Below are 14,903 nucleotides of genomic sequence, written 5' to 3'. Positions count from 1 at the left end.
CTGGGGACGAAGGACATGCTGTCTTTTTTTTAGTTTGAATAAAAAAAATTAATGGTTTGCCTTTGAACTTGTGTAGCCGGTAATAAGTTTTGTATAAATGATGAGGTGGACCAATAGTTAAGAGAGTGTACGAGAGGTTGTAACTGTGGACCGTTATATTATTTTACAAAGATAAACTATACTAATGTCAAATAATACATAATAATTTTTTTTTTTTTGGTAAAAAATTAAGTACCATAATAACAGCATACTAACATCAAATAATACAGTAAATAAAATGATTGAACTGAATAAGAGAGGGATCCGCGCGCACGCAGCCCCCTCACTACCACAAATTACGACGTAGGTACTACCAACTTAGGGTAGACCTTAGACCAATTCCCTTCCTTTTTAGTGCAATGGAAGTCATCAGTCTAAGTCATGGGCCTCCTTGATCACCCAAAGACTCCGTCCAGGTATGTAACTCTTTCTGTCTCACTATCTTCTTATTTATAACCTACCTATCACACTCTTTCATTTGATCTGCCCAATGTGGGACATATACTTCACTATGCTATTAAAATAACACTACACTACTTTCGTTTCTTCAGTTTTTATCTCTTGCTTCTTTCTCTCCTTTTCCTTCAACAAGTAACGACTAAAATGCTCTCTATGTAGTATATAATAGTGTGCAAATGTGCAATGACAGTAAGGTTCAAGTTCAAGAAAACCATGTGATGCATATACTCTCCAAAGTTCAAAAATCATATGTTATGCTTATCACGTGACAGCAAGAATGCCTGAAATGGAAAAATGAAAAAAGTAGTACTAGTCAGACATTTCTTTGTTGGCTTAATTTGGTTATCCCTATTATATTTTGACCTCACAATTCAGTTAAATACGTATTACTCAAATTTTAAAATGAATACAAAAAAAATTACAATCTGAAGTTTTAAAGAATAAATAAACTAATAAGTGGATCACCTAAGTCCATTTGTTTGAAACTATGTTTTAAGGAATAAATAAACTGTTAGAAACTATGTTTTTTAACAGATTAAAAATGTAATTTTTTAACAGATTAAAATTGGATCATCTAATAAAATGGTTTTTCAGGTTTGGTTTCCTTCCATAACGTATTTTATTAGTGGCTGGAAGTTCAAGTTCGAATGCTACTTTTCCGATTTGCTGCAGTAGCTAAAATGGTCCGTAGTAGCGTTTGGCAATCTTTTGCAGGTGATTCCCAGACACTGATGTTTGTCTAGATGACCTTAACTTCACAAAAAGAAAGTCGTCTGGTTTGAATGTGTGAGCTTCGCAGTGTCGATCTGCATACGCTTTCATATCAGATTAAGCTTTTATGAGCTTTTTTTTTAGGATTTGTAGGACTTCCTCTCGGTCTGATAGTTCTTGGTCCAGGACCTGCAGATTATGGAGTTGGAAACATAATGGGACAGGGAGGGTGGTTCGCGACTATAGACAACCTGAAACACAGACAAACCTGTGGCAGAGTAACTTGCTGTATTGTAGTCAGTGGCGTTGCCAGGACCCCGAATCAGGGGCTTCAACATGTATTTGATACTGAGACGGCAAAAAATAATTAATGCGGTTGGAAATTTGAAATGTGGATTATAAAAAAGGATAAAGAAAAATCTTAAAAGAGTCATATATTTAGAGACGGTGATATTAAAATTATAAATTTTACTATATATTTAAAAACTTTAAATACTTTACATTTTTTTTTATATAATCTTTTTCTTTAAAAAAGAAAATTTAGAGTGAGAGGATGACACCCTGTTATAAAATCTTATATCGATTATAATTCGTAAATACCATACAAAAAATCCTAATACAATTCAAATGCTATAAATATATATATTCATGTATAGAACTGACCCATAACAAACAAATTGATTGGTCTCAAATGATTGATGAACTTCACTTAAGAGAAAATAGTTTGGAAGAACCCAAATTCGACTTTTGAATGAAACAATTCTTCATCAAACTTTATTTATCGTTTGACCGAACTCCAAATTTCTTCGTCCCCGTTTACATAGGAACCATAACGTTAACACTAAAAAAGAACCGGGTCGTAAGATAAATCTATGAAACAAAGAATTGCATGGCATTGCTTTGGCTCATGGTCATTTTCGTGATTTTATGTATACTATTTTCATAATAATACTCCGTATAAAACATGTGTTGAGTCAAGCTTTACAGGTTGGACACCTAGCATGCAGTGTCACAATGACTTAATTTAACTTATTATTGATATTTGAGAGAAGAGATAGAGTTTGTGCATGAGCCAATAAGGGGCAAGATAGAATTTTGAGGAGGGGGTTCAAAATAACAAAACATAGAAAAATTGGTATAAATTTCAAGAGTTGAGGGGGTTCACTTGCATCCCCTGGCTGCAAGGTAGCTCCGCCCCTGATTGTAGTGCCATTCGGCCCAATGTAAGTATCTCCCCCAGAGTTTAGGCTTGTCGTGCACAAAACACCGTAGGTACTGTTGAAGCGTTTTGTTGATGATTTCTATCTATCCATCACTTTGTGGATGATATGCAGTGGACAGGCGTAACTTTGTGCCACTAAGCCGAAACAGTTCACTCCAAAAACGACTGTGAAAAATCGGGTCACGACCAGATACAAGAGTCTTCGCCATTCTACGTAGCTTGCATATCATTTGAGGGAACAACTTTGACAGCAGTGAAATTGGTTGGCAGTATACCAAAGTGTGAAACCTTTGAGAGTCGACCGACCACCAGTCCACCACTAATATCATTGTGTGATTTTGAAAAGAAGGGAGCCCACCTCCTTGATCATTTCATCTCAGCTTCAAAGTCTTTCTGTAATGAAGACTCCATTGTCACATTCTTAATTACTTTTCTTTTTACTATCATTGTTTGGTCAAATAATGTTTCTTGTTCTACAAGAAAGACAATTCAATTAAAAAAATCCAACATAACAGTTATTATCCATCAGAAACTTAAAAAATTTAAACCTTTTAACTCTAACAGAACTTGACACTTCAACATCTTGCACCCTTCCGACCAACCGATCCTAGCTCTCCACGACAAATCTTCTTGCTCTTCTCAAAGAACTTACTACACCCTACACCTAATGTTACCTCTTTTTTCCCTCCTTCACTTCTTTAGACACCCCTCCCTTTTTTTTTAAATCGTTTTTCTCACTCTTTACCCAATCTTCATTAATTTCCTACACACACCAAAGTATCAATCTTACCCCTTCTTCATTCAAATATGTTTAACATTGGAATGTTTTTTGCTACTACTAGAAATCACCCAACGGTCATTCTTTCCTGGTTTTGTGGTTTCAAACCTTAGTTTGATTGTTGGGTGAGATAATTCTTGACCAAACTTTACTTACCTCAGGATCAAACTTTGAATTAACATAGCCTCTTTCCTAAAGAATCGAAGAGATAACACCCAATAATTTTACTTATATTTTATTGCAAAAATATGAAGTAAATTTTATTTATAATTGATTCGGTAGGAACGATTTTTATATAAAAAAAACGTATATAAATATATTTATTATAATTACACTTGGTCAAATATAATCGTTATACTGAGACAAAGAGAGCTTTAGTCAAACGATATCTTAAATTATATAATTACTCCTTCAACTAGAAATGTCAAAAAATTTAGTTGGACACGTTCGTCATGGTTCATAGTCAGGATCTCACAGTTGTGTGTGTGATTTTTAGTGATGTTTACCACTTCATCTATATACCCAAAAAAAAAAAAATATGTAAGAAAGTTTTGACTAAATTATACGCATTTAAATAATATACTTTTTGAGGGATATTAAAAAAATAGCTATTCATATTATTTTTTTGTTACCATGATATTTATACGAAATTTCCACCACCAACAATAATAACCCTATAAATAATTCAATTGATCTAAACCCTGCATTCAATATCAAAGCTCTCATCTTCTTCACTTTCCTGGTTTTGTGGTTTCAAACCTACTGGTTTGTATCAAAATGAACTTGCTATCAATGAACCAACTTAAAATGCAAGAATGTTATTAATCTTAAGAAAACTATAATAGAACTGAACCAAGCATGTTATTGCAACCATTGCAATGGGAATAGTCCATTTTTTATCCTTATCTGTTCAATGACTCAATGAGCATCAATAATATTTCTTACTCAAACTTTTGTATAGTAATCAAATGAACCGAATCAAAATTAAATCACATGATTTAGAAGGTTTCATTCATTCAAAAAAGGGTGCACATTGGCATGTGCTTCTTATACCATTTTTTGCTTGATTGAAGGAATATGCCAAAGACATATTTCAATTCTCTATACAACACAACAGTACAATATAGCATAAAGTGTATATCACATACTCAATCAAAAGACACATTCCATGGCTGTCTTTGGTTCATCTCTTTGCCACACCTTGCCGCCACACCCTCAAACCAAAGAATCGCAACTCCTCTCGTCTCCGGTGCCTCTCATATTGTCTTCACCTCCCATCTCCTTGCTCGCCTTGCCGAAAATCCAAATAATGTAGAGAAGGACATATATGGTTCCTCTATAAATGAAAGTCAAAATAATCATAAACTAACAAGAATATAAAACCTTAACACAAAGAAGCATTCAAAGGAAGTAACAAACATAATAAGTTCACAATGACACTCCTTCCTTGATCATAACTTCATCTTTATTTGCATATAAATAATTTCATAACAATTTTAACCTTTTTGCTTTGCTCATGACTAAATCAACAGATTGAAAAGCTCAAAACTAAAATAAACATAAACAGAATTCCCAATTTCATAATGCAAATTTGTTTAGCACCACTTGTTACAAAAAATGGATATTTTTAGTCTTTCAAAATAGTCTCTTTTTTTTCAAAATAGTCTCCATAAAATGCAAATCGGGACTAAAAGTAAATAAAAAATTTCTAGGAACTAAAATTGAAAGTATATAATTTTATATGGACTAAAAACATATTTAGCTTTTAATATATAAATGAAATATTTTTAAGGTGTTTTGTGACTCTAGTTTCTTAGAAACACAAACATCAAACTCAGCGTGGATGGGAGCTCTATTTGTAACCCATATCGTTCTGGCTATGGTGGTCTTCTTAGGAATTCATCAAGGGTTTGGTTTTCTACCTTTTTCGAAAGTTGTGGTTTTACGTCTAATATTAATGTCGAGCTTCAAGCTATATCTTATGGTCTCAATCTAACTTGGACTCATGACTACAAAGATATAATTTGTGAATCTGATTCTCTATCCGTAATCAAAATTATCAAAGAGGGAGTTTCATATATCCACCTATATGTTGTGATTGTTGATTACATTAGATCCGTAATCAAAATTATCAAAGAGGGAGTGAAACATTGTTCTTGTGCACACCTTGTGAGATTGAAGTTCTTGTGCTTATCAGTTGGCCAAATTCGAAGCTGCTCTTGATAATGAGATTAGACTTTTTTATTTTTATTTTCAACTTTATTGACTAGTATCTACTTAACGGGTACTATCGGAGTATCTTTCATTAGACTTAGTTTTCTTTTCTATCGTATTTTTTTTCATTGATAAAAAGATGAATTATTTCTAAAAAAATCATTTTCTACTAATTACATTTAAAATAACTAATTCTTATTTATTAAAAGTGTTAGTGAAATAAAGTTCTACTTTTAAGAATTTTGTATATTTATAAAAGTAAGTGTTAGTAAAATTTTACTTTTATGAGGAAGCATTTAACGCAAAAGAAGACGATAAGTTGAGCTGTTGAAAAGGACAAAGTGAGTACTTCCTCCGTTTCAAAATGAGTGTCGTTTTAGGTGTTTACACACATATTATGATTAAAAGAAAGAGAATGGTTATTTTACCAAATTATCCTTATTAACTATTGGTTAGTGTTAAAAGTAATACTTTGAAGGTAGTGTGCAGAGTATTAATTGAAGGGTACAATTGAAAAGAAAAAGTTATTTGCATTGGAAACTGAAAGTGACATTCATTTTGAAACAATTTTTTTTTTTTGCTAAAGCGACACTCAATTTGAAACAGAGGGAGTAGTAAGTAATTAAAGGAACTTAACTACTCTATTCCTTTTAGGTCGATAGTTGTTTAGCTCATGTCATCACCCTGCTCCTGCTGTGCATAAATTCTCCGACACACTACTTCTCCTCTTCTTCTTAGACCATCCCCAATGGTGGTGTCTTTACCAATTAAGACACCGTACCTAATAGGTACCCCCATTGGGGAATTTTTTTTTGGGGGTCTCTTAAGACCCGGGGTCTTATTTAAGACCCCCAACTTTAAACGGGACCCGCACGCTTTTAATATTAAAAAATTGAAATGTAGTGATATAAAGTTATTGATAGTTGATTAGTGGGTCCCATTTAAGAACTTTGTGTGAGATCTGGGTTGGAGGGATTGAGTGCTTATTAGGTATTACTATTAAAAAATGATAAAAGAGTGATGTGTACATGTGGGACCCATTTAAGTATCCAAAAATGGGTGTCTCCATTGTGGATGCTCTTATCTTCTTTTTGCACTAAGTTTTCAATTCAATAAATTTATGAAATACTTCTAACTCAAATTTATTTTTGAAGTCTAAATTTATTGGAAAATGCTAACTTATGTCTTAAGGGCATAAGATAAGAATCTAAAAATTGAATTGAAAAATAAATATTCCATTGAAAATATTTTAAATTTTTAAGATTATGAATGCACAATTTTCAATATTACGTTTCTACATATAGTTTCTTATTTTGTGTTCTTAGAGCACAAGTTAGTAGGACCCAAATTTATTTTACAAACGAATTATTATTGTACATTGTCAAACAAACATATTGAAGGGACACATGTATATGAAGACTGATTGTACTTGATAAAATTATACTTTGTGTATCGTAAAATATATATATATATAACACGTGCAAACTGAAACTATGAGTTCCGATGCCAGGAATCAAACCCGGGTCTCCTGGGAGAAAGCCAGATATCCTAATCGCTTGACGACGTCGGATTTGTTGATAACATTTTGTTATAAAGTAATTATAACTTAACCAAATTATAAATTATTTTAAATTTCCATAATAATTGCTAACAACGTTACATTCAAACAATGGCTAACAATTTTAGCAACGAAAGTCAATCATTTCAAGCTCCCATTCTTGTTGAGTGCAAATTTAGGTGTTTGATACTTGAAGTTGAAAAATCTACACTTTAAACATTGAGACCCTCAACAATCTCTAATTCAACTATTATTTTTTAAATGAAAACCAAAATTAAAATCTTTAATTCATTTTTTATTTGACAAATAATTTGATTATTTTTATTCTCTTAATGATGGAATATTTCAAAATTCATTTATTTTAAATATTGAACATCGACTTACTAAAACATGGATTTATATTCCTATGGTAAAAAAACTTGCAGCTTAAAATGGACATTTTGAGAGTCGTCTAATCTTGTTAAAAATCAAACAATCCACACTACAAAGTTTAATAATTATACATCTTATCATGCAAGTCGTACAATCAAAATTAATGGCTAATTTTTTTTTTTGGCACATGTCAAAGGACATTCCAACATTTTAATGTGGCTATTTAATCCACAAGCTTGCGTTACTAAGTTTGGCTAATCGCTAAGATTATGAACCGTTTGAATGTGAGTATGTGTAAAATACTCGTGTAACATGTATTTTTTGTGTGCTTTCGCATTAGAAACAGCTTGAAGTGACGCACATTCAAAGTGATAGTTGTTGGTTCAGGCTTTTCAATATTGAAAATTGTCTGTTTTTGTTTGTGCAGGGACTCTAATTTGAAAATTCAAACTGATAACTGTGATAGAATTCTAGGGGAGTTATACATTTACGACAAAGAGTGTAAAAGTAAAACAGTTGACATTGAAACATTCAATTACTACAGAGATGCGGTAATACCAAAGTGTTGCTTCAGATTGAATGAAGCTTTAAAAGATTTAAAATGCTGTTTTGTAAGTTATTTTCATTTATGAGTTAGAATTCTGTAACGTTATATATACGTACATTAATTTGTTGCCTGATTACTAGGCTTTGGAAGCTATGGAGAAAGCACGAGATATCTGGTTTAGGAAGCAGTTTGGAGCTGCAGAGAGAATCGTGAGACAGGTCGAAAACGTGTTGGGCAATCAGTTTAAGTGAGTTGAAGTTTTGCCTGTCTGCATTTGCTACCTTATCATCACAGTGAGTGTGGTGTGAATTAGATTGGGTTTTATACTTTTATTTTGAAGTATTTTTATTGTAATAAAGTGTGTTTCTACTTTATTTCATTTCACAATGCTGTGTGGAAACATAAGAAATTTTACCTTTTTTTGTCCATTTGTCTTAATAATATATGTTATTAGTGGTTTTTAAGAAATTACTCTAAAAAAATAACTATTTAAAATTATGAATGGATGCTTCATTTTGTATTGAGATAAATCGTGATTATTGTTACTTTACTGTTGTATCGTTGAATTTGTCAATATAGATGATTTGGTTTGAGATTAAGGGTTGTTTGGATTGAATTATTTTGGTTTATAGCTGATGCAAACAACTTATTTTCTTTATTCTTTAGGATAGCTTGTGAAAACATCTTATTGCGTGTAAAATAATGGATGGATACTTGAATTGATATTGAATAGTGTTATAGTGTTATTTATATATTAAGATAGTTCATGATGTATGTTACTTTTTCTTATTTTGTGTTCTTAGAGCACAAGTTAGCAGTGTTGTAAAAATTTAACATAAATTATCTCTACAAATAATAATCAAAATATAAATAAGAATCAATTTATATTAATGGGAATAATCAAGGAAGATTTCAAGGAAACTTATCTGTGTTGAGATTGTTGTAGAAATAGATCACAGACCATAATGCTATCAACATCTTTGACAACCAAATTAAATCTACTACCGAATCAACTATCAAGATTTGTAGAACGAACAAGTAGTGAGGTAGTCTCAGACGTGCTTAACGCACTGTCCTTAAGGATTTTCCGCGTAATTATACGCTAATCCCCCAGGATTTAACAGACCCTTCTTGATTTAAAACCAAGGATACAAAACTCGCAATATGAAATATTTTCAGGAAGATGTAACCCAAGAACTCATTTGATTGGATGAGAGAAAATGATTTTAGAGGAATATGTGTGTTTCAAAGTATGTTCTACACTGATTGCAAAAAGATTATATAGACATGTAATATAAGTAGTCTCTAATATTAACCAACAAGTATGTTCGGTCAAGTGACAAGGCATAAATATATATAACCTATTAAGGTAAGCGTTCCAATGTTTTTTCAAAGCAAAACCATGAATCCTATTTACTAGAATTGATTAACCATAAATCCCTTAAAGTATGAGTTACAAAAACGTGTATTAGACCAAGTAAAATTGCAACCTGAATAAGTCAAAAGAAAACTAACTAATTAATAATTAATAAACATAATAATAAATTTTCTTTTATTAAAATAATTTTCTATATTTCTCAATTAAAAATATGAAACATGAAATATTTGAAACTTTTGAAATATATTCAAAATTTACAACAAGTAGAACCCAAATTTATTTTACAAACGAATTATTATTGAACATTGCCAAACAAACATATTGAAGGGACACATGTATATGAAGACTGATTGTACTTGATAAAATTATACTTTGTGTATCGTAAAATATATATATAAAACACGTGCAAAATGAAACTATGAGTTCCGATGACGGGAATCAAACTCGGGTCTCCTGGGAGAAAGCCAGATATCCTAACCTATTGACGACATCGGATTTGTTGATAACATTCTGTTATAGAGTAATTATAACTTAACCAAATTATAAATTATTTTAAATTTCCATAATAATTTCTAACAACGTTACATTCAAACAATGGCTAACAATTTTAGCAACAAAAGTCAATCATTTCAAGCTCACATTCTTGTTGAGTGCAGATTTAAGTGTTTGATACTTGAAATTGAAAAATCTACACTTTAAACATTGAGACCCTCAACAATCTCTAATTCAACTATTATTTTTTAAATGAAAACCAAAATCAAAATCTTTAATTCATTTTTTATTTGACAAATAATTTGATTATTTTTATTCTCTTAATGATGGAATATATCAAAATTCATTTATTTTTAATATTGAATATTAACTTACTAAAACATGGATTTATATTCCTATGGTAAAAAAAATTGCAGCTTAAAATGGACATTTTGAGAGTCGTCTAATCTTGTTAAAAATCAAACAATCCACATTACAAAGTTTAATAATTATACATCTTATCATGCAAGTCGTACAATCAAAATTAATGGCTAATTTTTTTTTTGCCACATGTCAAAGGACATTCCAACATTTTAATGTGGCTATTTAAACCACAAGCTTGCGTTACTAAGTTTGGCTAATCGCTAAGATTATGAACCGTGTGAATGTGAGTATGTCTAAAATACTCGTGTAACATGTATTTTTTGTTTGCTTTCGCATTAGAAACTGCTTGAAGTGACGCACATTCAAAGTGATAGTTGTTGGTTCACGCTTCTCAATATTGAAAATTGTATGTTTTTGTTTGTGCAGGGACTCTAATTTGAAAATTCAAACTGATAACTGTGATAAAATTCTAGGGGAGTTATACATTTACGACAAAGAGTGTAAAAGTAAAACAGTTGACAGTGAAACATTCAATTACTACTAAATGCGGTAATACCAGAGTGTTGCTTCAGATTGAATGAAGCTTTAAAAGATTTAAAATGCTGTTTTGTAAGTTATTTTCTTTTATGAGTTAGAATTCTGTAACGTTTTATATACGTACATTAGTTTGTTGCCTGATTACTAGGCTTTGGAAGCTATGGAGAAAGCACAAGATATCTGGTTTGGGAAGCAGTTTGGAGCTGCAGAGAGAATCGTGAGACAGGTCGAAAACGTGTTGGGCGATCAGTTTAAGTGAGTTGAAGTTTTGCCTGTTTGCATTTGCTACCTTATCATCACAGTGAATGTGGTGTGAATTAGATTGGGTTTTATATTTTTATTTTGAAGTATTTTTCTTGTAATAAAGTGGCTTCTACTTTATTTCATTTCACAATGTTGTGTGGAAACATAAGAAATTTTACCTTTTCTTTGTCCATTTTTCTTAATAATATATGTTATTAGTGGTTTTTAAGAAATTAACTATTTACCTCTCTTTTCTCTAAAAAAATTACTATTTAAAATTATGAATGGATGCTTCATTTTGTATTGAGATAAATCGTGATTATTGTTACTTTACTGTTGTATCGTTGAATTTGTCACTATAGATGATTTGGTTTGAGATTAAGGGTTGTTTGGATTGAATTATTTTGGTTTATAGCTGATGCAAACAACTTATTTTCTTTATTCTTTAGGATAGTTTGTGAAAACATCTTATTGCGTGTAAAATAATGGATGGATACTTGAATTGATATTGAATAGTGTTATAGTGTTATTTATATATTAAGATAGTTGATGTATGTTACTTTTTCTTATTTTGTGTTCTTAGAGCACAAGTTAGCAGTGTTGTAAAAATTTGACATAAATTATCTCTACAAATAGTAATCAAAATATAAATAAGAATCAATTTATATTAATGGGAATAATCAAGGAAGATTTCAAGCAAACTTATCTGTGTTGAGATTGTTGTAGAAATAGATCACCGACCACAATGCTATCAACATCTTTGACAACCAAATTAAATCTGCTACCGAATCAACTATCAAGATTTGTAGAACGAACAAGTAGTGAGGTAGCCTGAGACGTGTTGAACGCATTGTCCTTAAGGATTTTCCGCGTAATTATACGCTAATCCCCCATGATTTAACAAACCCTTCTTGATTTAAAACCAAGGATACAGAACTCGCAATATGAAATATTTTCAGGAAGATGTAACCCAAGAACTCATTTGATTGGATGAGAGAAAATGATTTTAGAGGAATATGTGTGTTTCAAAGTATGTTATGTACTGATTGCAAAAAGATTATATAGACATGTAACATGAGTAGTCTCTAATATTAACCAACAAGTATATTCGGTCAAGTGACAAGGCATAAATATATATATATATAACCTATTAAGGTAAGCGTTCCAATGTTTTTCCAAAGCAAAACCATGAATCCTAATTACTAGAATTGATTAACCATAAATCCCTTAAAGTAGGAGTTACAAAAACGCGTATTAGACCAAGTAAAATTGCAACCTGAATAAGTCAAAAGAAAACTAATTAATTAATAATTAATAAACATAATAATAAATTTTCTTTTATTAAAATAATTTTCTATATTTCTCAATTAAAAATATGGGTCACGAAATATTTGAAACTTTTGAAATATACTCAAAATTTAAAACAAGTAGGACCCAAATTTATTTTGCAAACGAATTATTATTGTACATTGTCAACAAACATATTGAAGGGACATATGTATATGAAGACTGATTGTACTTGATAAAATTATACTTTGTGTATCGTAAAATATATATATATATATATATATATATATATATATATATATATATATATAACACGTGCAAACTGAAACTATGAGTTCCGATGCCGGGAATCAAACCCGGGTCTCCTGGGAGAAAGCCAGATATCCTAACCGCTTGACGACATCGGATTTGTTGATAACATTCTGTTATAAAGTAATTATAACTTAACCAAATTATAAATTATTTTAAATTTCCATAATAATTGCTAACAACGTTACATTCAAACAATGGCTAACAATTTTAGCAACGAAAGTCAATCATTTCAAGCTCCCATTCTTGTTGAGTGCAGATTTACGTGTTTGATACTTGAAGTTGAAAAATCTACACTTTAAACATTGAGACCCTCAACAATCTCTAATTCAACTATTATTTTTTAAATGAAAACCAAAATCAAAATCTTTAATTCATTTTTTATTTGACAAATAATTTGATTATTTTTATTCTCTTAATGATGGAATATTTCAAAATTCATTTATTTTAAATATTGAACATCGACTTACTAAAACATGGATTTATATTCCTATGGTAAAAATATTTGCAGCTTAAAATGTACATTTTGAGAGTCGTCTAATCTTGTTAAAAATCAAACAATCCACATTACAAAGTTTAATAATTATACATCTTATCATGCAAGTCGCACAATCAAAATTAATGGCTAATTTTTTATTTTTGGCACATGTCAAAGGACATTCCAACATTTTAATGTGGCTATTTAAACCACAAGCTTGCGTTACTAAGTTTGGCTAATCGCTAAGATTATGAACCGTGTGAATGGGAGTATGTGTAAAATACTCATGTAACATGTATTTTTTGTTTGTTTTTGCATTAGAAATAGCTTGAAGTGACGCACATTCAAAGTGATAGTTGTTGGTTCAGGCTTCTCACTGAACCATAACTATGCAAGATGAGGTCAACATCACCAAGGGTGTGTAATTGACTAGGTTACCCAACAAAAGTATATGACTTAACTTATTAAAGTTTTCAACTACGCCAAAAAAAATTCTTTAAAGAGAAATTGATTAGGTTGAAACTTTTTCAGAAGACTATTTACGTAAAAATAAATTGCTTAATATTACGAACAATAATGGCAAGAATGAAAAACAAAAGAATTGATTGGCAATTCACTCTTGATTCTCGCTAAAGACATATTGAACCCGTCTCCAGTTGTTTTAAAAACATGCATGCATCCATTGTGTTATGTAACCTCTCTTTTTTTTTTTTTTTTTGACAAACATGTAAAATCTTTGTTATATATCATAAATCTAACTAAAATGAAAATGGATCATCTCCATTTTTTTTCACAAATTTTTTCATGTGTCCATATATCTATCCTTAAATCTCATTTCTTTAAATCTTTTTTTGCTTTTCTTTATGATGAAAAGTGGAAATTTTAATGGACTCTCATGATATAAGAGACAATCATTTCCAACCAAAGTAGCGTTTTAGTAGGTTGTTTAGTTTGCCATGGAAAAAAAAAATGTTTTCGTGAAGGATATGGTGTTAAGAATAAGGGTTGAGGGAGGCTGTTGGAGCTGGAGAAGAAATTTGTTTGTTTCGGAGGTTGAGTTGGATGATGAATTTTAGGTTTTATTATCTAACATTTCTTTGAAGAGTAATGTGGAAAATACTTGGTTTGAGAACTTAATCCTGGTGATATGTATTCTATTAAAGAAGTTTATGAGTTGATATTTAATTTTGAAGATATAGCAAATTTTCCTTTATATAAGGTCGTTTGAAACAATCTGGTTTCTTTAAGATTACATTGCTTGCTTGGAGATTACTTCATAATTGTCTGACTGAAACAACTAATCATTTATTCTTTGATTGTTCTGGTTCTGGAAAGTTGTGGGTAGATGATTTATCTTGGTTAGGAATTAGTTGTGCAATGATAAATAATAGTTTTTGTCGTGCGGTTCAATTCATAGGTTTGATTTCTCAATGAAAGAAAGTGAATGAGTGATTTTATGTGATTTGGTTGTTTTGCATATTTAGTCAATTTGAAAGCATCGTTATTATGTGATGTTTGGTAATTAGGATTGTTTAACTCGTACACACCTCCACATGGTATACTCGTGGTATGATCATAGTTTAAGTCAAAAACTAAAGATTTTTCATATGATTTATATCAATGGAGCACTCGACCATTCATATGTCTATGAGTGATTTATATGTAGTTTGATTTTCATTTTTTGTTTGATTTGAAAATACAGTTGTCTTTTGTGTTGTGTTTGTATTAGTTAATGAAGCCTTCCAATCCTGGCACTCCTTATACTTGGATTGTGCGTTTTAAATATATGATCTTTTTGGCATTTTCGAAAGAAAAAAATATCAAGCATTTTATTCCAGCTTGTTTCGGCAAAAGATTGACTAAAACTTATATTCGGTTTTTAGTTTCTTAAATTATGACGTTGATTTAAATTTCGG

The 14,903-nt window shown here is 30.7% G+C and overlaps 1 non-coding gene across 1 annotated transcript; it reads right to left on the bottom strand.

The window, feature by feature from the left end:
* Window positions 1–296: 296 nt before the first annotated feature.
* LOC146924717 (U1 spliceosomal RNA) lies at window positions 297–463 on the bottom strand. Its single transcript, XR_015013039.1, has one exon. It is a non-coding gene; the product is annotated as a U1 spliceosomal RNA (small nuclear RNA).
* Between the last annotated feature and the right edge of the window lie 14,440 nt (window positions 464–14,903).

This window comes from Medicago sativa, chromosome 5 (assembly GCF_051527215.1).
Source record: "Medicago sativa cultivar Bolivia chromosome 5, Bolivia_mono, whole genome shotgun sequence".
NCBI classification, from domain to species: Eukaryota; Viridiplantae; Streptophyta; class Magnoliopsida; order Fabales; family Fabaceae; genus Medicago; species Medicago sativa.
The sequence above is the reverse complement of the archived record's forward strand: the minus strand, read 5'-3'. Positions and strand labels throughout refer to the sequence as shown.